At 38.8% G+C, this 22174-nt stretch overlaps 1 long non-coding RNA gene and 1 pseudogene across 1 annotated transcript; one reads left to right on the forward strand and one right to left on the reverse strand.

Annotated features, from left to right (window-relative positions):
• The window catches only part of LOC138148059 (serine/threonine-protein kinase ICK-like), a 134227-nt pseudogene that overhangs the window by 8447 nt on the left and 103606 nt on the right, over positions 1–22174 (reverse strand).
• Positions 1461–10484, forward strand: LOC138148140 (uncharacterized). Its single transcript, XR_011164984.1, has 3 exons — positions 1461–1544; positions 8252–8391; positions 8890–10484. It is a non-coding gene; the product is annotated as an uncharacterized lncRNA (long non-coding RNA).

The raw sequence follows: 22174 nt of genomic DNA on the forward strand, positions 1-22174 counted from the left end.
GTTTTATTTATTAATTCAATACTTGTCTTAATTTCAATTTTATTTATCTCTACTTTGGTTTTCAGTATTTCTAATTTAGTATTTAATTGGGGGTTTTCAATTTGTTTTTTTTTCTAGCTTTTTTAATTGCATGCCCAATTCATTGACCTCCCTTTTCTCTAATTTATTCATGTATGCACTCAGGGATATAAAACTTCTCCTAAGAACTGCCTTTGCTGCATCCCTCAAATTTTGGTATGTTGTCTCATTATTTTCATTCTCTTGAATGAAGTTACTGAAAGATTATGCTCACTTTTGTCAGGTAGTTAACCCTTGGTTGCAGTCCTAGCTCTTTTGCCTGATGAAATATCAAATTCCAATCCCTCCAATCTTTTAATGTAGAAACTGCTAGGTCCTGTGTAATCCTGATTGTAGTTCCATGATATCTGAATTGTTTCTTCTTGGCTGCTTGCAATATTTTCCCCTTAATCTTGTAATTCTGGAATTTAGCTACTATATTTTCTGGAGTTTTCAATTTGGGATCTCTTTTAGGAGGAAACCAGTGAATTCTTTCAATAACTATTTTACCTTCTGATTCTAGGACTTCAGGACAGTTTTCTTTGACAATCGCTTGGAGGATGTTATCCAGGCTGCTTTTTTCATCATGGCTTTCCGGTAGACCAATAATTTTTAAGTTATCTCTCCTGGATCTGTTCTCCAGGTCAGTTGTTTTTCAGTGAGCTATTTTACACTTTCTTACAATTTTTCAATCTTCATGTTTTGTTTGATTGACTCTTGGTGCATCATAGAGTCCTGAGCTTCAATTTGACTGATTCTAATTTTTAGTGAATTATTTTAGGGAGGTATTTTCTCCAATTAGTTCACTAATTTTACTTTTTAAGGATTGGTTTGCTTCAGAGAGACTTTTTTTCAATTTGGTCACTGTAGATTTAAATTTATCTTCTACTTCCCTAATTTGGGTTTTAAAATCTTTCTTGAGCTCCTCCAAGAATGCTTTTTAGGCTTGAGACCACTTCATATTTCCATCTGTGGTCTCAGGTGTGGACATAGAGTACCATGGTGTTTCCTGAAAGTGATTATTCTTGTTCAGAATAATGGGATTCTCTTGTCTTTGGTCTTGCCTTTGCAAGTTGCTTCCGGCCCATTGTAATTGCCTATTTCCTGTCCTTTAAAGTGTATTTCTGCTCCTGGAGTACTGAGGGCTCTGACCCAAGCTTCTCAGGCTGGGAGCTAGGTGCTTGGTTGTTGTGTGCTGTAGCCTCTGGGTGTCTAAATTGAGGCCAAGGCCAGAAATCTCAGTGTTTTCCCTGAGTTACCCTGAGGCTCACAGAGTAATCTATGGGGAGGGGTGGTCTGACCGCTTCAGATTTCTGCCTCTATGCCCCTGGGCTACAGCTCAGGCAGGCTTTTGCTGGTTAGGTGAGGTGGGGCTTGTTGGTACCCCTCCCTCTCTTCTCTTCAGACTCCTAACTGCCTCAGTTACACCCTTTCTCCCTGACTTCTAAGACTGAGGCTATTTCTTCTATTTCAGGATTTTAATCTCGGTGGGACATTTATCTCTGGGTTTTCTTGGTCAGGGAGGGGAAATCGGATCAGCCAGAATTTACTTTGCCATCTTGGCCCCTGGAAAGTCAGGCAGATGATTTTTAAACTTCCAGGCTTGGGGCTGATAGCCCCAGGAGAAGCTGCTGTCTTTGCTGCGGGCCCTGAGTTTTCTCTTATTGAGAGCCTACAGATCCTCCTGTGGCGTGGTGAGATGTTGGTGAGACAGCTGTGAATCGCCCTTGGGGTGGGTGAGTCTGCTGGCTGGTGCTTCTTCTCTCTCTGCTGTAGTTCACTCTCTATTCCAAGCTGCTGCAGCCCCAGTGTGCTCCACACTTCCCCTATCCCGACCCACATGGGCACTTTCGTGGGCTGGATTCTGCCATGATCTGTCTCCCAGTAGATTCTGACCCATAGCAGTAGAAGTTTTATAAATATAATACTAAATCTACTAATTAATAGACTGATATCAAAACATCTCTGAGTTACTAAAATAGGATGCAAATATGAAAATCTTATAATTTTAATCTGAATTTATGGGCAAATTATAGTATAGGCATAATATCCTATAAGGTAGAATTAAACAAGGCAATAAGAAAAAAAGGTAATGCAAAAGTTTTCTAATTAAATGTGTGTGGTGTAGAGGACCCTGAAGACCTCCTACCCAAATTTTATAAAACTCAGAGGCTTCTCAAGGTGGGAACAGAAAGCATTTATTTAGTTCTGGAGAGAAAATGGCATCTCCTCAGCTAGGACAGACTAGTGGAAGGAGGAGTGTTACAGAAGACAAAGCAAGGTTATATACCCTCCCATAAACAAACCCCCTCCCACCACTATCCCTTCCTTCCATTGGCTGGGAGGCAGGCTTACAATCTTAGTGTGAAAATCCTCTCAAAAGACAAAGAACAAGGAAACAGGGCCTAACTAATGCAAACATACATGTCCTTATTTGGCAAATTTGATGCTGAGGTGTTAGTGAAGGAGGGGGAAGAGTGGTAAGTTAGGCAGTTTCTAAGAAACTGGAACTTAGGCTTGTCTGATCTTACCAAAGCCTGCCTCTAGTTTTGAGACAGTCTCTCTCTCTCCCACCACCCTGGGGAGTCTTCACAGAGGATATATCTCACTCAAATGGAATAGTAAATTTTGAGAAAGCAACAGGATTAGATGTTTTTTCTCAAAGAACTATATAGAAATGTTTATGATTGCCTTCCTAATGTGTCTAGTATGAAGATTCAGATTTGGTTATATTTCCATAAGTTTTCAAAATTGGATTAAGGGTTTTACATATAAAATTGTATTAATAATTATAAAGAAAGTGAAATTCTTTTCCATTTTCAAAGTATCTGATAATTTTAAAAGACAGAAGGGTTCATTTTACAAGTTATACCCTAGTGAATTTGTTTTTCCTCTTTTTGGAGGGGGGAATGCAGGGCAATTGGGGTTAAGTGACTTGCCCAAGGTCACATGGCTAGTAAGTGTTAAGTGTCTGAGGTCAAATTTGAACCCAGGTCCTCCTGACTCCAGGGCCGATGCTCTATTAACTGCACCACCTAGCCCTCCCATGAATATTTTTTTTAAGATTCTCATATCAGGTACAGGGTTTAAGTAAAAATAGAAATCAGAAGTGGCATAAAAAAAAAGACAACCTGAAACTCTTTGAAGTTTCATGATTGGACAACCAAATTTAAGAGATTGTGCTAAATTGTATTAAGTCTTGTTATGAGCAGATTTTAGTAGAATTATTTAAGAGCCTCTACAAGTGATTTGAAATCAGAGAATCAGAGTTCCCTTCACATCTGCCCCAAGAATGAAAGCCAATTTCAAAATGTACAAGAGAAATTACCCAGGGACTAGATGATTACCTGGCACATCTGGGACTCAAAATGAGCAGATTAAATGGACGTTGCGAGTGAGTGACTAGGATACAAGGAGACTTGGTGTTAATTTATGTTTTTCTCTTGTTTACTTTAGTGACTCTTCTCAAAATTATCTATTATGAGCCCTCTAAGTAGTTCGATCTGTATCCTGACTTAAGAAATTCTGATTATGACTATGGAAAAGACTTATAGCTTTGGCTTACAGCTAAGTAATCCATGGGGAAAGTGGGTTTTCTACTCCCACATAAATCAAAAGGGGAAAATTGGTGTTATTTGTAGAAGGTAATACTTGAGCTGAGTCTTGAAGGCAGTGAGTAATTTTCAGAGATAGAAGTGGGAGGGGGTGAACTTCTGACATGGGAAATGGCCTGAAATTAAAAAGACTGCTTAGGACTTTAAAAACCATCCAGAAAGGTTTATATTTAATCCTAAAAGTAATAGGGAGCCATTGGAATTTACTGAGAGTGAGAGGGGCATGTTGAGACTTGAGCTTTAGAAATATCACTTGGGGGATGGGTAGGTGGCACAGTGAATAGAACATTGGCTCTGGAGTCAAGAGTACCTGAGTTCCTATCTGGCTTCAGACACTTGACATACTTACTAGCCATGGGATCTTGGGCAAGTCACTTAACCCCAATTGCCCTGACCTTCTCCCTCCAAAAAGTAGCAAAAAAAAAAAAAAAAGAAATATCACTTGGGCAGCTGTGTGGAGTATGGATTGGAACAGTGAGTCTTGAAAGAAGATCAGTTAAGATTCTTTTGCAATGGTCTATACAAGAGTTGATGAGGCAGCTGAACTGCACTAAAGCAGTGGCTATATGAATCCTAGGAACGCTTTGTGAGAGGCATCATGTAGAGATGTCAAGATTTGACAATTGATTGGTATGTGTTAAATTAGGCTAAAAAAGTAGTTAAAATGGCCATAATCTTTGACCCAGAGATCCCACTACTAGATAACATACCCGTTGAGGAGGTCAAAGACAGAAACTTCCCATGTACACCTAAAGATTCATGGCAACACTTGGAGTAGAAAAGAATAAGAAATAAAGTAGTTCCCATTAACTGAGGGAAAGGCTAAAGAAATTGTGGTATCTGAATGAAACCATCCTAAAAGAAATGATGAATGCAAAAAATTTGGAGAGGGACTAGAAGATTTTTATAGAAAGATACAGAGTAAAGTCAAAAGAACCAGGAAAACAACATACCTAGTGACTATATGGAAAAAACCACAATAAGAAAGAAATTGAATAATGTGGAATTGGGATGATTAATTGGCCTCAGGGAAGATATTAGAATATTCACTTCCTTACTTTTTCTTGCAGAAGGAAGACACTATCCCTCCCAAAACCAAATTCAATGAGAATAAGGTTGATCCATTCCCTATTACCTTCCTGTTCTTCCCTTCCATTGTAACCATTTTCCCTTACCTCTTCTATGTGAGATAGTTTACCCCATTCTGTCTCTCCCCATCTCCTCTCATTATATTCCTCTCTCTCCTCCTAATTTCACCTTTTAAGTATCATCCCTTCCCATTAAGTTGGTCCTGTGCCCTCTATCTACGTATAACTGGACATATATATATATATATATATACACACATTCACATATGTATTCATATGACCACATACCCTCCTATATAGACATACACACACACACACATATATATATACATTTCTATTCCCTTCAATTATTTTCCCACTTAGAAAAGTTTCATAAGTTACAATTATCATTTTTACATGTAGGAATGTAAATAGTTCAACTTTGATAAGTTCCTTATGATTTCTTTTTCCCTGTTTACTTCTCATGTTTCTCTTGCTTCTTATATCTGAATGTCAAATTTTCTATTCAACTCTGTTTTTTTTTCATCAAGAATGTTTGAAAGTCCTCTATTCCACTGAATGACCATATTTTCCCCTGGAACACGATACTCAGTTTTGCTGGGTAGGTGACTCTTGGTTTTAATCCCAGCTCTTTGACCTCTGGAATATCATATTCCAAGCCCTTTGATCCCTCAGTGTAGAAGCTGCCAGATCCTCTGTTATCCTGATTGTGCTTGCACAATATTCAAATTGTTTCTTCTTGGCTGCTTGTAATATTTTCTCCTTGATCTGGAAATTCCGGAACCTGGCTTTAATATTCCTAGGAGTTTTCTTTTTAGGATCTTTTTCAGGAGGTGATCAGTGGATTCTTTCAACCTCTATTTTTCCCTCTGGTTCTAAAAAATTAGGGCAATTTTCCTTGAGAATTTCTTGAAGGATTATTTCTAGGTTCTTTTTTTTTGGTCATGGCTTTCAGGTAGTCCAATAATTTTAAAATTATCTCTCCTGGACCTATTTTCCAGGTCAGTGGTTTTCCCAATGAGATATTTCACATTGGCTTCTATTTGTTCATTTGTTTAGATCTGTTTAATAGTATCTTGATTTCTCATAAAGTCACTAGCTTCCATTTGCTCCAATCTAATTCTGAAGGAATGATTCTCTTCAGTGAGCTTTTGAGATTCTTTTTTCATCTGGCATATGCGGCTTTTTAAGGCATTCTTCTCCTTATTACCTTTTTGAGCCTCTTTTACCAGTTGAGTTAGTCTTATTTTTAAGGTGTTATTTTCTTCAGTCAGGCTGTTGACTCTCATTTCATGATTTTCTTGCATTGTTCTCATTTCTCTTACCAATTTTTCCTTCATTTCTCTTATTTGGTTTTCAAAATCCTTCTTAAGGTCTTCTATGGCCTGTAACCAGCTAGTATTTTTCTTGGAAGCTTTTAGTGCAGGAGTTCTGACTTTGCTGTCTTCCTCCTGTTCCATGCTTTGATACTTTTTGTCCCCAAAATAGGAGTGTAAATTTGGATTTCTCTGCTCAGTTAGCTTCCTTTGTGTGCTCATGTTGCCACTCAATTACTTGACTTTTGAGCTTTTTGCCACAGTAGGACTCTACTACCAGACAGGGGAACTTTGTCCCAAATAGCTGGGGTTTTCTCAGCTGCTGAAGCAATTAGTTGGGTGCCCTCTCTGAAGCTTCCACAAACTCTGGCAAGGTGATCAAACACCCCAGGACCTTCACCTTAGACCACAATCCAGATCTAAGCAGGTTAAAGCCAGAGCAATTACCCCTCACACTGGTTGCTTTGTCCCCCTAAAATCTGCAAGCCAGGAGCTGAAGCTGCCACCTGGCATGGCTGCATGGCTACAGCACCTCAGTGGCTTCTCCCTCCATGGGATAAAGGCCGAACCACACTCCTGAACTACTGGATCCCAAGGTCCACACTGCACTGACCTCTCACTTTGTCCTTAGCATCTATGTGTTGATAATCCTAGAAACCGTGATAGCTGCTGGTGATGTGAAGTCCCTCCATCCTGAGGCTGGTCATGGCTGCCCTGAGACTAAATCCTTGGGCTCTTGGGGCACTGGGCATGGCTCCCAGAGTGCTGCACTGGCTGCTTCCTGCTGGCCTGCCGGGCTGTTCTCAGTGGGAGTTTAGCTTCTCTGTGTCATTTTGTGGGTTCTGTAGCTACAGAGTTTTTTCAGTCACCTTTTACATGATTTGGAGGTCGTGGAAGCTGGAGCTGCACAGAAGTCCTGTTTCTACTCCACCATCTTGCCTCCGTCTCAGTTGTACTTAATTCTGGGCATCCAGCAGAGTGTGCAGTATTCCTATTTAGATTACTGAACCTCCTTTAAAAAACATTGGTCTGTTTCCAGCTAGCTGAGATAGCAGTGAGCTTTCAGCAGCTGTGAATAAATATAAAGCAATAGCTAGTTAGCAGGAGTTCTCAGAAAATACAGAAGAATGGGAAATAAGACAGGCAATTCTGGACTAGAGAGCTAGGGAGGACAGTGGAATATTTTTGTCACCTACTTATATCCTCTTATATTCTGGTCCTACTTCTCTAGTGCCCATAGAAATGTTTACTTGTTATTTATAAGGAATAATACTGTAGAACCATTGTCCTCTAAATGGTTTCAGTGATGCTGTAAGACAAATCATGTCACCCAACCCATAATAGCTCTATATAATAAAGGACTGGTACACTGTTCTCTAGATCCTCCAGTTATCTTGTGGGGATGGGTTTGGAGTTAAAGATTCAGGTTCAAATCTCAGCTTTACCATTTACTCCTTTGGTAAATCACTTAACTTTTCTAGGAGTCAGAATCATCTTTAATAAAAAGAGAGGATTTAGACTAGATAATCTTCAGGGGCCCTTCCAGCTAGACATCCCTGAACCAATTGTCTCTATAAATGTTATATTCTCCCATTGTAAAATGTAGTTCCTTGTGAGCAGGGATTGTTTTCTGGCTTCCTAACCACTTAACACAATGCCTGGTGCCTATTAGGTACTTAATAAATGTTTATTGAATTTAATAAAATATATATTTAAATTTACTTGAATTGCATTGCTAGAGCCTGAATAAACTTTAAGATTGGTGCTTGCCCTATTCTGTTGTTAACAATCACTCAAGTAAACATTTATTGAGCACCTATTATGTGCCAGACAGCCTTGTTGGTTGATGGGGATTTTTTAGACAAAGTGAAACAGAACCTGCTTTTAGGAAGTTTACAATCTTTCTGGTTTGTTCAATAGTTTCAGTTGTATCTGACTCTCTGTGCTACCATTTTGGGTTTTTGTTTTTTTTTCTTGGAAAAGATACTGGAGTGGTTTGCCATTTCCTTCTCCAGCTCATTTTACAGGTGAAGAAACTGAAGCAAACAGGGTTAAATAACTTGCCCAGGGTCACACAGATAGTAAAGAAAGATTGGAATTCATGAAGAGGAATCTTCCCGACTCCAGGCCCAGCACTTTACCCAGTAACCCACCTAGCTATCCATTTTTCCTACAGGAGCATTTTAAAGAGCTTCAACCACACTGTGTTAAAACAAAAATAACCAGAGAACTGATCATAGAACTAGACCCACATGGTGGTTCAGGGATCACCTGATCCAGTGCCTTCATATTACAGATGAGGAAACAGAGACTCAGGTAAGCTAAGTGACTTTCCCAAAACTGCATGGGGGCAGATGTCAGATGTTAGACTTGAAACTGGGCCCTGCAACTCCAGAGTTAGTGTTCTTTCTATTAGAGAGTATCTAGTATCAAATTAAATAATATATGTAAAGCACTTAACAGACCTTAAAGTGCTATTTAAATCCTAGCTATTATTAATTTTCAGGAACTATCCTTCTTGAGAAAGAAATGAAAAGGAAAGGTAATGTCCTTCACAATCTTCTTTCCCATGGGTCCTTATCTTATTCTCTATCAAGGCTAGGTAGGAGCTTCTGTCTAAAATTGTGGGCATATATAGAATGTGTGATCCTTCAGGACATTGCTTTGCCATAACTGATATTTTTATTTCATATTGATATTCAATCTCTCTCTTTCTCTCTCTCTCTCTCTCTCTCTCTCTCTCTCTCTCTCTCTCTCTCTCTCTCTCTCTCTCTCTCTCTCATCAGCTAAACAGGATTTTCTTTTTCCTTTCAGAATGACTGGCCTGAAGGATACCAACTTTCTAGTTCCATGAACTTCCGTTGGCCTCAGTGCATCCCTAATAATTTAAAGACCCTGATTCCAAATGCCAGCAGTGAGGCAATTCAGCTCATGAGAGACATGTTGCAATGGGATCCCAAAAAGCGACCAACAGCTAGTCAGGTTTTCGTTCATATTCCATTACTCAATGCTTTTCTCATGATATATTTCATCATTAATGTGGAGGGATTTTTCTTGTTTTTACTATGTTTTTGCCAGATCTGTAATTTCATTACCATAATCATGGGGGTGGGAGGGAGGGGAGATCCTTTCCACTCCATATGGAAATTATATTCATTGATTGAGATTGTGACTGGCTTGTACTCTTTGAGAGTCTGACTGAGGCAATGAAGGGTTAAATATGTTGTCTATTGCTTACCCAGCTATTATATGTCAGAATCAGGACTTGACTCCTGCCTCCAAGGTTGACTCTCTATGTACTACACAATGATGCATTTTAACAGGAGGAGTAATTTCCACAAATCTAATTAGAATTGCTTTTATTGATGCTTTGAATGGAAGTTGTATTGAATCCCATCTCTGCTTATAGGTGAAATATGGTCATTTAAAAAATGTAAGTTTACAATGATTCTAGGGAGGATTTTTTAGTGTACAAGATCAAAAGTACAGTAGTTGCTCAGAAATAGGGGTGTATTACATAATATGTTGTTATATATTAAATAGTAATAATAATATAAAAAGATTTTATTTTTGTCTTTGGAGAACATTATAAAGTATCTCATCACTTCTGAAAGTCAGGATTTCTGGACATATTGTGTTTTGTAATAAAATAAAACCTGACAGCAATAGTTCTTGATTTAAGATAACTGCTGTATCCTAACTCTATGAAGATTCCCTGAGATATTTAGATATTTTAAATTCTAAAGATAATAATAATTGTTTCACCTATCAAGTGTATAATGTTGGTTTTATTGACTTAAACTGACCTAAGCAACTGAGCACAGACATATATGTGCTCATTCTTCATAGAAAGAAATATTTGTTCATTTTTTTGGACTATAAATATAATTTTATTGGTATAGAGACCATAAATATAATTTTGTTGGTACAGAGAACTTTTAATGAGGAAACTCCCATTACCGCTGTAAGGCAATCCCTGTTCTGCAGTTAATCAGTAATTCATTAAACACTCCACAATATGTATTAAGCTCTAAGAGTATAAAAAGAGGACTACAGTGTAAAAGTCTAGAACTTGAGAGATCTAGATGGCCCCTAAGGTCCCTCCCAACTTTAAATTCATGATCCCTATAATATGAGGCTGAAAGGTTTCTAAAAGAAACCATTTTGGGGAGCAGAGAAGAGTGACCACGATGGTAAATAGTGTGAAGATCATGCCACATGAGTATCAATTAACGAAATGGTGGACATTTAGCCTGCAGAAGAAGACCAAGATGCTTTGTGGTAGCTGTCTCTTGGTATTTGAAGGGATGAAAAGAAAAAAGAAAGGAGAAAGAGGAATTAAAGTTGTTTGGATTGATCTGAAAAGGAAGAATTTAGGATCAATGGGTAGAAGTTGCAAGAAGAGAGAATGCAGCTAGGTAATCAGGGACAAAAACTTCTTTAAAATATGAACAATCCTGAAAAACATTGGGATGTTTTCTGGGGATAGTGGGTTTCCACTTCCTGGAGATGTTCGAGTAAAAATTAGGTGAGCACTTACCAGATATGTTATAGATTCTTATCCAGATAGAGATTTAATTTCATGGCTTCTGAAGGACCTTTGAATTCCAATGTGTTGTGATTTTGATTTTGTATATTAATTTCCCAAGGGTTCTCACTGACCAAAATGTCATTGTATAACTTGTCTTTTAGAGGACCTGAGCTGAAAAGTATTTGCATGATGTTTATTTATCAGTCCACGTCTTTAGAAAGCTCCAGGATCATTTCATTGTACAATAAGGTTGTGTTGTTTTTTTTCCAATACCACAAAATGTGGAAACAGGCTTAAATGACTCATGACATATTTATGACACAACAAAAGGTTAAAGAATACACGAAAAAGTCATTGATTAAAGAATTCGAGTTTAAAGTTGTAGTCTCAATCCAGTCTGCTTTTCAATAATAACATCAATAATTATTGATTGCTGACAATGGTGGGATTCTCAGCCCCCAGCCCTAAGATCATGACTTGTTCAGGATCACACAGCTAGTAAATGTCTGAAGTAAGATTCAAAGTGAGGCTCTCCAGATTCCAAGTGTAGAGTTTTGTCCACTTCTCCAGGCTGTGTTTCAATATGAGTCTAATACTTTGTTGCCACTCTAACAGTCTCTAATAGAGGCAGTTAGGTGGCACAGAATGTTGAGCTTAGAGTTAGGAAGACCTGAATTCAAATTTGGTTTGAGACACTTACTAGCTGTATGATTCTGGGCAAGTCACTTAACTTCTCTGCCTTAGTTTCCCCACCTGTAAAATGGGGATACTAACAGCACCTACCTCTCAGGTGTGAGCACCAAATGAAATAATACTTATAAAGTGCTTAGCACAGTGCCTGGCAAATAGTAGGTGTTTAATAAATGTGCATTCCTATTTCTTGCCCTCTAGTGAGCCACCTATGTTTACTATCTATACTTCCTCACCAGCCAATCACTCTTCTACCCCTTCAGTCTGTTATCTACTCCTTTGTTGTTATTCAGTCATTTTTCAGACATGTCTGAATTTTCATTACTCCAGTTGGGGTTTTCCTGGCAAAGATACTGAAGTAGTTTGCCATTTCCTTGTCTAGCTCATTTTACAGATGGGGAAACTGAGGCAAACAAAATTAAGTGACTTGCCCATGTTCATACAGATAGGAAGTGTCTGAGGCTGGATTTCAACTCAGTTAGATCTTCCTGATTCTAGGCCCAGGCTTTATACTGTGCCACCCAGTTGCCTGCTATCTGTTCCTACATTCTACTGGAGCTATTTCCTCACCAGTCACTAATCAGGCTGAGGTATCTAAATACCAAAGTCTTTTATCAATCCTCATCCTCGGTGTTTTTCTAGAAAACTCAGACAGGAATGACCACTTCTTCTGCTTGATATTCTCTGCCATGTCCTCCATGACACCATACTACTGTGGCCACTTCAACTCTCTGCACATTCTTTCTTTGTCTCTTCATGATGAGACCTCCTCCTTCCCCCATCTTTGAGATGTAAGCATTCCCTGGGCTTCTGTTCTCAACTCTTCCCCTTGGTGATTTTGTTTACTGACACTCTGGAGCCTTTGCCTACTACACTGGCCACATTCAGACAGTAATAGTTTGGTTAATATTTATGAATGGCCTTTTATATGTTGCCAAGAAAAATAACTCTGATATGGTTGAGATAGTTTCAGTATGAAAATGTGGTTGGTTCATTACTAACATAACTAAATAAAGGTTATCAATGCCTACCAGGGCCATGAGAGACATATGTTCTAACAATTAGTATCATTGTCTCTATGTCCTTCAGAATATCCCAGCTTCATGTGATGTCCATGTCCTGATTATCCACTCTTCTCTTGGAATTAGCTAAAGAATGTGTCAAATTATGAGGAGTTAGAGAACAATTCTTGGTTGTTTATACTTCTGAGGGGACTCCCATAGGCCTTCACTTCTCTATTTTGAACCATACTGAAAACAGAATGGACTAGTGGAGTTATTGCTGGATGAGGCATTTGGAAATTCTGAATTTACAACTACAACTCAGGGACTTACTAGCAATGTAACCCAGCTACGTAACAGCTGTCAGCTTCAGTTTCATCATCTGTAAAATGGTTAGAATAATATCTGTTTCGAACTATTTTTGTGAGGGTTAAATGAAAGAACATGTAAAGTGCTTTGCAAACTTTTAAAACCTTATATAAATGAGAACTATCATTATCATTATTGTAGTTACACAGTTTCTATCCTTTTTTTTTTGGCTTTTAGGAGAGGGGGAGGAAGGGCAAGTGGGGATAAATGACTTGCCCAAGGTCACACAGCTGTTAAGTGTTAAGTGTCTGAGGTCAGATTTGAACTCAGGTCCTCCTGACTCCAGGGCTGGTGCTCCATTCACTGTGCCACTTAGGTGCCCCTCTTCCTCATTATAGACGAGCATTCAATCAACAATCATTCAGCACCTACTGAATACCAGGCACTGTGTTTACAAACACAAAGCAAAACAGTCCCTATCCAGCTTATATGCTAATGGGAGAGAACATATATAGATAGATACGTAGACAGAAAAATATATAGATAGAGAGAGAGGCACATATCTACACAGACACAAATATAGTGATATATAAAGCACTAACAAAACATATGGAAGGTAATCTTACAGAGGAGTCTTAGGAACTCAAAGATGTTTTCTCAATGAGTCTTTAAAAACCATTGTGTCTTAGCACATTGCCTGGTACACAGAAGGAGCTTAATAAATGTTTATTGACTGACCTTGTGAAAAAAGGAATGATAGATATCCTTATTTAACAGGCAAAATGGCATAGTGGAAATTGCATTGAACTTAGACTCAAAAGTTCTAGACTCGGCTCCTGGACCTGGGTAGGTTCTAGTCCAAGCCCACCACTTATTATCTGTCTAACTTCGATCAAATCTGTGCTAAACTATATCACATGGTTAGCTTTTATTTTTAGGATAGGGAGTGGGGAATGATTAAATGAGATAACTTATGTAAAAACACATTGTAAACCATAAGGGACCTATGCAAATTAGGGCATAATTATTTAATAACAAGGAAGAAACACATTAAGATGAATTATTTAAGATGACAGAGAATATTGAGTCATATGTATAATATAGTTAAAATTTTTTAAATTATCTTTTAATTTCCTCAGTTAAATTTTGGGCTGAGGCTCACTATCTTTTTCTCTCGGTTTAGGTCAAGATTATCACATCATTTTTCTTGCCTTCAGCCTTATACCACACTCCTTGTGGTACCTCCCATCTAAGTTACCTTCCTCACTAGTCCCAGCTAGCTAATCTACATCAAATTAACCAGCACTTCTGCCATAGAATCTCACCATAGAGCTCCATCCTGGGTTATCTACTGTGAGACACTGCCCATCTGCCTTCTGTCAAGACTTCTTTTCCGCTCCATTCAAGACCATCCTCCAATCTCACTCCAAAATGGGATTCTTTGTTTGCTAGAATGAAGACACTGGGTTCTCACAAATTCCTGTGTAAACAATTTCTTTCTCCTTAGAATACACTTCAGGTCAATTACATATCAGGGTGGGAAAAAGGAGCAAAAATTAAAGAACATCATAAAAGTGACTGATGTATAGTAGACTTACAGGCTGAAAGACAGATACTAGCTATATATTTGGTCCCAATGTTATACAAATTCCCGAAAGGTCAGTAGTTAGTAATAATGATAATGAGTCATTGTGGTAAAATGGATAAAAATCCAGCTTTGGCATAAGGTTCAAGTTGAGCCTCTGATACCAGTTACGTGACCATGGACAAGAAATTTCATCTCTCTGTGCCTCAGGTAGCTAATTCTTTAAGATTATAAGTTACAAAGGAGTACTGATCTCACTAGAAATTCCTTATACACCAGCCTCAGTCCCCCCTATATCTGGGATTACACGTGTACACCACACATCCAGCTATTCATTGATTCATACATAACAAGAGGCCATATATATATATATATATATATATATATCACTCTGTGGTGTAAAGGAAAGCTGTAGAAATGACTTCTGGACCATTAAAAGAGTGAAGCACTGGAATAAAGAAAGATCCACACAAAACCCTATTAGACGTAGTAAATACTATCCTGCTATGAACAGGTCCTGCACACTGCTTGAGATTCTCTAGGCAACGATAGAGTACTGGGCATCATGTCTAGAAGGGAGAATGAAGCAAATGGAACTGTGTTTGAACACTCTAAAGCAATGGACTCTTCCAGGTTTTGCTACACAGAGAATAGAAATACATGGAAAGTGACTACTAGAACATAAGGGCCTTGAGGGCAGGTACAGATTTTGCTTTTTCTTTGTCTCCCCAGTGCTAATCACAGTACTTGGTACATAGTAACAGCATACTAAACGTTTATTAAATAAATGCTTGTTGATAAAGCCTTTTTACTTTGGATATTCAAACTGAACCTTAAAGAAATTGACCTTGACCTCCTTTCTGGTCAGGATAGAAATATGTCAGATCTAGCAAAACCACTGGATATCAGGATAGCCCAGACTCCTGGGCAAACTCTGGAGCAGAGTTCACATCCACAACCTGAATATATCATTAATAGGAAAAGTTGCCATTATTTTCAGGAGATAAGAGTTGATCTAGTAGGATAAGAGAAAGTCAAATCCTATCTGTCATATATTACTAAAACACTCCAGGAGTAGAAGGGGCCAAGTAGTGAAAACCAACAGTTTGGGACAGTCCACTGAGCTTTCACGTGTAAAAAATGGGAAATTTGTCTACTTGGGGACCTGAATGACTGAAGGTATTGACTCATCACTTTAGGAGTATGAAAAGTCCTGATGGCCTCACCAAGCTCTTAACTACAACCAGGAGGAGGGTGAAAACATTTCCATCATTGGCGTCCTACAGAAAATGGACAGAAAATAGACAGTGGCATTCGAAGTCCTCTATATGCACATTTCATCCTGCCCATGTATCTGGTCAAACTGAAGTGACTTACTATCTTTTCCTCTTCTTATCCTTTTCTCTTTCCAATTTCCATTTGCTGAAGCTCCAAGTGAGAAGTCACCTTGTTCATCAAGTCTTTCCTGAATGCCCTCAGTGAAGAGGTTCTCTCTGTTTCTTTCTCTGCTTCTGTCTCTCTTCAGATTTTGCATATCTTACCCGAAACACTACTTTCAACTCATTTTAGGATAATACGTTTCAAGCCACCTAGTCCAACTTGCTCATTTGACAAATGAGGAAACTGATACTCAGAAAATTCAAGTGACTTATCCATTCATATTCAAGTGACTTATCCAAGGTCATAGCGAGGAAATGGAAGAAACTGGAATTTGAATGCAGGTCTCCCTAACTCCAAGGCCATCACTTCATGCTGCCTCTCTTATTCTCCCCTCATAACAGGCTATTTGTGTACTCATTTTTTGCCCTCACTTAGATCATCAACATGGGGTCTGTTTTGTAGCTATCTTTTCATCTCCAAGGCCCAGGACAGAGCTTTACACACAGGATGCCCATTGAAAATGTTTGTTGAATTGAATATACAAGGGAAGACAGTGGGACCTAAAGAGAGGAGAAGCCAATTCACCAACAAGGAAAATGCAATTCACCAGATTTAAGCCAATGGGGGAAACGTGAGCAAAACAGCCATAGGAACCATCCTTTTGGGGTCACAGCCTAGCCTCTTATATTTCCTACCTTTTAGTTGCTTGATTCAAAGATAGAAGGTAACCTTCTTGCCTAGTCATAGGGTTAGCTCTATGGTGCCCTCATGTGTTTACTAGAGAGAATTACAATTTAAATTGTAATTTCCAAAACTGAGGCCCAGATAGGTCCTTCAGAAAAAAAAGAAGAGGAAGAGAAGGGGAAAGAGGAAGAGGGGGAAGAGAAGGAGGAGGAGGGGCAGGAGGAGGTTATATGGTACTTTACAAGAGCTTTACATGCATTATCTTATATGGTCTGTGTCTCTTCCCCCCAATAATCCTGAGCTAGATTGATTAGGAATTATCAACACAGCAAAGTCCTACTCAGAAGTATCTTTGAGGCACGGAGATGAAGCCAGATTCTTGAAGGCTATGCTAGTAGAACAGAAGCAATGGTGGGCTCCACCAAACTGGAAAGGCTTCACATATGATCACAGAATCATAACTTCTACTTCTGACCAAGGTTACACCATCTTATGATGTGGAACTGCCTCTTACTATACAGTCTGCCTTCTCTCTTTTATCTGAGCCACTAAAATAGCTGAGATCCATATAATGATGAGACAGAACTTTGCAGTAGAGATTTAGATCTTGAAAGGGACATTATAGAGAATCTACATAGAACATAAACTCTTCTAGGACAGGGAGTGTTTCACTTTTGTCATTGTAGCCCTAGCTTTTTTAAACAGTGTCTAGCACTTAATAAATGCTTATTCACTCAGCCAGTCAATAAACCTACTATGTACTAGAACCTGTGCTAAGACTGCGGTTACAAAAGAAGGCAAAAGATAGCTCTTTTGCTGAAAGAGCTCACAGTTTAATGGTAAAGACAACATGCAAACAACTATGCACAAACACACTATAGACTGGATTGGGAATAAGTAACAGAGGGAACACACTAGTATTAAGTGGAATTGGAATTGAAGGAAGCTGGGAAGCAGAAATGAGGACAAAGAGCATTCCCTTCTTAGGAATAGTCAGTGAAAATGCCTGAAGTTGGGAGGTGGAGTGCAGTGTCACTGGATCAAGCAGTATGGAGGTTGTTGTGTAAGTTATGAGAAGACTGGAAAAGTAGGGGGGCTCAGGTTATGGCAGACTTTGAATGCCTAACAGAATTTTCTATTTGATGCTAGAGGAGATAGGGAGTAACTGCAGTTTATTGAGAAGAGGAGTGACATGTTCAGACCTGCACTTTAGGAAGATCACTCTGACAAGAGGGCAGAGGATGACCTGGAGTTGGGGGACACTTGTGGCATTCCTGAAATACTACACTTGTCTGTATCTCTGCTTTCAGGTTTAGCTTAAAGAATAATTTGTGGAAATGAGAATAGTTTCTAATGCTGCAGCAAAGAAATCACAGGGCACCTATAAACTTCAATTTGCCTGTTGGCACTCTAAAAGTGAGACTTTCAACCAATAGCTAAAAAGCTGATTCATGTATTCATGAAAAAACTGAACCACATCAATATTCTCACAATAGATGAAGTTATAACCAAATGGAAAGATGGCTCAGGGGGAGAAAAAAAAGATCAATGACCTTGAACCTAAGCAGAGGAGCCAAAAGGATAGGTATCAATAACAGAAGGGAGCGTGGCTTCCAGATCAGCCAAACAAGCCCAGATATCTGTGACTAAATATTTCAAGATAAAGAAAAATGAATCACTACCCAAAGAGGCAGATGACCCCATGGATTCCCAAGAGAGCACAAAACTAAAAGCAGGAAAATGCTGAGAAAATCAAATTGATTCCATTTTGTAACTGATTTCACTCTGTCCCAACCTTTTGCATAAGAGCTTACACAATGCTTCTTTATCTCAGAACTAAGTTCAAAAGTTGAGAAGTTCAGTCTTTTTGTAAATAGCTCTTTCATCTTTATGTCAAGGAAACCTGTCAGAACTGTACCACTAGCTGTCCTTGCAAAGATACAGGTGGACACAACAGATCAGCCTTTCTTAGCAAAAAGGATGAAAGTCTCATTCCTCCCACTGATAGAAACCAGACAACTTAATCATATATACTGCCTGTGTGCTGTTCTATTTTTATCCACTTTCCCTAAATTATAAGAAGTCTTGAAAAAACCCACTTTGGGGTCTTTTGACTTGCTGAGGAGCTAAAGACCCCTTTTATTGGGAACTACTAGTCTTATCAATAAATTGAACATTTTTGGAACTTTGATGCCTCAGTTTAACTTAATTTCAATTACTACAATTCCAAGCAGTTTAAAACAGAAATAAGAATTGTGAAAGCAGAATTTATGACCTACTCAGCCTGAATAATCAACAGAATAGAGTATAAGCTTAATTGTGAATACTGGAGAAGAAAATATCGGAAGATAAATGAACCATATTGCCTCATAAGTCAAGAAAAAGCTTGGGAAGCAAAAAGTATTCAGGAAGATTGGCGTGAGACCCAAGGAGCTCTTTCATCTTTAAGGCATTTATAACTGAAATTAGGAGGACAACAAATAGATGAAAAGTGCTGTGCCAACATTGACTTCATGGCCATTGGAACAAATTGTTCTCCTTCACCCATTTCTCCAGAGGAAGTCTTCATATACTCAGAGTAGACATTCCTCTAACTCACTGATGGCCTGGTTTAGGCATCACTCTTACTCTGATTTAGCCTGTCTGCCCATGAGGTTTTAGGGGGACTTTGTCACTGAATGAGCCACAGCTTCTTGAAACCACAGGTGAAAGTTGGGTGAAAGGTGGACACCAAATGTTCAAGAAAAGGGCTGGGCAAGCCCTCACACCAGAAGTGCTAGTCCTCCTGAACTCCCCTTACAACCCATAGGCAATTTAAATAATTCATTAACTCTATTCTTTACTGAACAACAAGAAGCAGGAAGTATCAAAATTGCAGGTTGAATGGAAGGACAATAAGGTCATAGATCCAAAAGTGGAAAGGATCTTGGAGGTCGTCCACTCCAATGCTCTCATTTTGCAGGTGAGACTTGAGGACTTATCCAAGGAGACTGACAAGAATCACAGAGAATGAAAAGCAGGAATCTCCTCGGCTCTGCATTGCTTCCCCTACACTTAGGAAATCCTGTACCCCCTGGAGCATTGAAGTTTACTGCCTTAAGAAATCCAGGAGAATCTGCATTCCTGATAATGTTTTCTATTCATTCTTTTAATTTTAATTAATTAATTTTAATTTCTATCAATTCTATTGATTTTTTTAAAAAGTAATTGGGGTTAAGTAACTTGCTCAAGGTTACACGGCCAGTTATTATTTCTGGGTGTGGTGCTGAGTATCTGAGCCTGGATTTGATCCAGGTCATCCTGACACTGGAGCCGGTACTCTTACTCGCTGTGCTACCTGGCCACCCCTATTCTATTGATTCTTAATAGATGCCTGCAGCAGTGATTCTCAAAGTGTGGTGCTAAGACCCTTGTCTATGAATTTTAGGGGAACCCTTGAAGTCAAAACTATATTCATAATAATGTTAAGATGTTATTTGCCTATCAAAATATTCTTCTCTTTTCCAACTACATATCTGTATGAGGCTGGTTTTTCTTCATCTACTTCAACCAAAGCAACATATCATAACAGGAAGAATGCAGAAGCAGATATGAAAATCCAGTTGTCATATAAATCACAGCAGTAAAGATATCTGAAAAAAATGTAAATATATAAAACAATGCTACTCTTCTCACTAAATTTTTTGTTTCATAAATATAGCTATTTTCATAAAACTTTTATCAACAATAACATATAATAGATTTGTTATTACTTTTTAATGAATTTCTATTTGAGAATTTTATCAGTTTTCGTTTCTGACATGATAAATATTGATAGGTATAACCCACAAAAACAAAAGTTCTTTGGGGTCCTTAATAATTTTTAAGAGAGTGAAGGGATCTCAAAACCAAAAAGTTTGAGAACTGCTGGTTTAAATTGCTAGATGTTCGGTGACTGATTGTCCATCCCCATGAGGTTATAGGATCAGAGCTCTAGAGTTGGATGGGTCCTCAGAAGCCTTCTGGAACAACCAGCCTTATTTGATAGATGATGATACAACTGAGATGAAGTAATTTGTCCAAGGTCACAAAAGTAATGTCAGAGGCAGGATTTGAACCCAGGTCCACCAACACTAGAGGCCCTTCTCTTTCCACTATACCATGCTGATGTAGGGAATTGTGTCTCTACTATGTACTGCTCTCTGGCCAAATGCCAGGGACATGTGCCCCACAGAAGTTCTTGGTGCATTGAATGAGTGGGTTGCAGAATGTCACCAGAAACTACTCTGGGGAGCAATCTGGAACAATTTCCAAAGTGCTATAAAAAAAAGTATATACCCTTTGATCCAGCAATACCACTTTTGGGGCTTTATCCCAAAGTGTAGAGGACCACAGGCCAGAGGACTGAATAAACCCTCTCAGCTGAAGAGCCTGATGTTGGGCCTAGATCGGTTCCCCATCCCCCAAGAATGAGCTCAAAACATGCCTGTTACCACAGGTGTGAGCATTATGTACTTGTGATAAGCATGGTAAACATCCCCGGCCTGGAAATGGGGAGGTGTGCAGTGCTCTCAGGGGAAAACAATTAGGAAGAAGATTTATGGCTTCATAAAAGTTTGTGCTTGGGACAATAAACTTGGCTCTTCTTTCTACCACCCTGGGGTTCCCGTCTGTTTTGTGTAGTCTCTCAGCCTCTGGGTAAGGAACTTTTTTTTCACCCTGCTACAGGACGGCAGGGCTCCCCACACCAAAGAACCACAGAAGTGGGAAAAAGACCCGTATGTACAAAAATTTTTATAGCATCTCTATTTGTGGTGGCAAAGAATTGGAAATCAAGGGGATGCCCATCAATTGTGGAATGGCTAAACAAGTTGTGGTATATGAATGTAGTGGAATACTACTGTGCTATAAGAAATGAGGAGCAGATGGACTTCATAATAACTTAAAGAGACTTATATAACTGATGCTGAGTGAGGAGAGTAGAACCAGGAGAACTTTGTACACAATCACAGACACATCTTATGTGTGGCGACTAACTTTGATAGACTAGACTTCTCTCAGCAATACAAGGTTGGAAGATAACCACAAAAGACTCACGATGGAAAGAGATGTTCACATCCAGAGAAAGAACTACAGAGTCTGCAGATTGAAGCAAACTATTTGCTCTCTCTCATTTGTGTTCTGTTTTGTTTTATCCCTTATTTTTCATTGTTCAGCCCATTAGTTATAATCCTTTACAACATGACTAATGTTTAGTGTGACGGTATTTGTAGAACCTATATTTGATTATATGCAGCTATGGGGGGGGGAGAGGGGAGGAGAGGGAGCAGGAAAAAATTTGAAACTTAAGAGATTGTGGAATTGAATGTTGTAAACTAAAAGTAAATATATATATGTGTATATACACACACACACACACACACACACACACACACACACATATATAAATAAAAGAATGTCACTAGGACCAGTAGGGACAGGAAGAGAAAAATGGACTCTCACAGGATAATAGACTAAGAGCTAAATAGAACCCTGGGTATTATCTATCCAACTTCCCCACCCCCATTTTGCAAAGGAAGAAAATAAAACTCAGAGATGTTAAGTGACTTGCCCAGGATCACACATTTTGCAAGTGTCAGAAACCAGACCCAAGTTTTCCTGATTCCAAATTTGATGTTTCATCCATTATTCCATGCTGCTAGACCAAAATATTCTTCTTGGCTACTCCTCTCCACTAGGTAAGAGGTTAATACACTGGATGAAAGCAACACATGTGAACAACATGGACTTCAACCTCACAATGATACACACTTAGGGGCTCCTTTCCTGGTTGACCTCTCTTCTAGAAAATATGCCTTCAAACCTGGGCTCATTTTTGCCTCTGACTAGCTTCTGTTTTGTTTGTTTGTTTGTTTGTTTTCAGGAATCATGTTCTGTGTC

The sequence above is a fragment of the Petaurus breviceps genome, unplaced genomic scaffold (genome assembly GCF_028583685.1).
Source record: "Petaurus breviceps papuanus isolate PSGF00001 unplaced genomic scaffold, PetGlider_PUasm1.0 90822, whole genome shotgun sequence".
In the NCBI taxonomy this organism is placed as follows: Eukaryota; Metazoa; Chordata; class Mammalia; order Diprotodontia; family Petauridae; genus Petaurus; species Petaurus breviceps.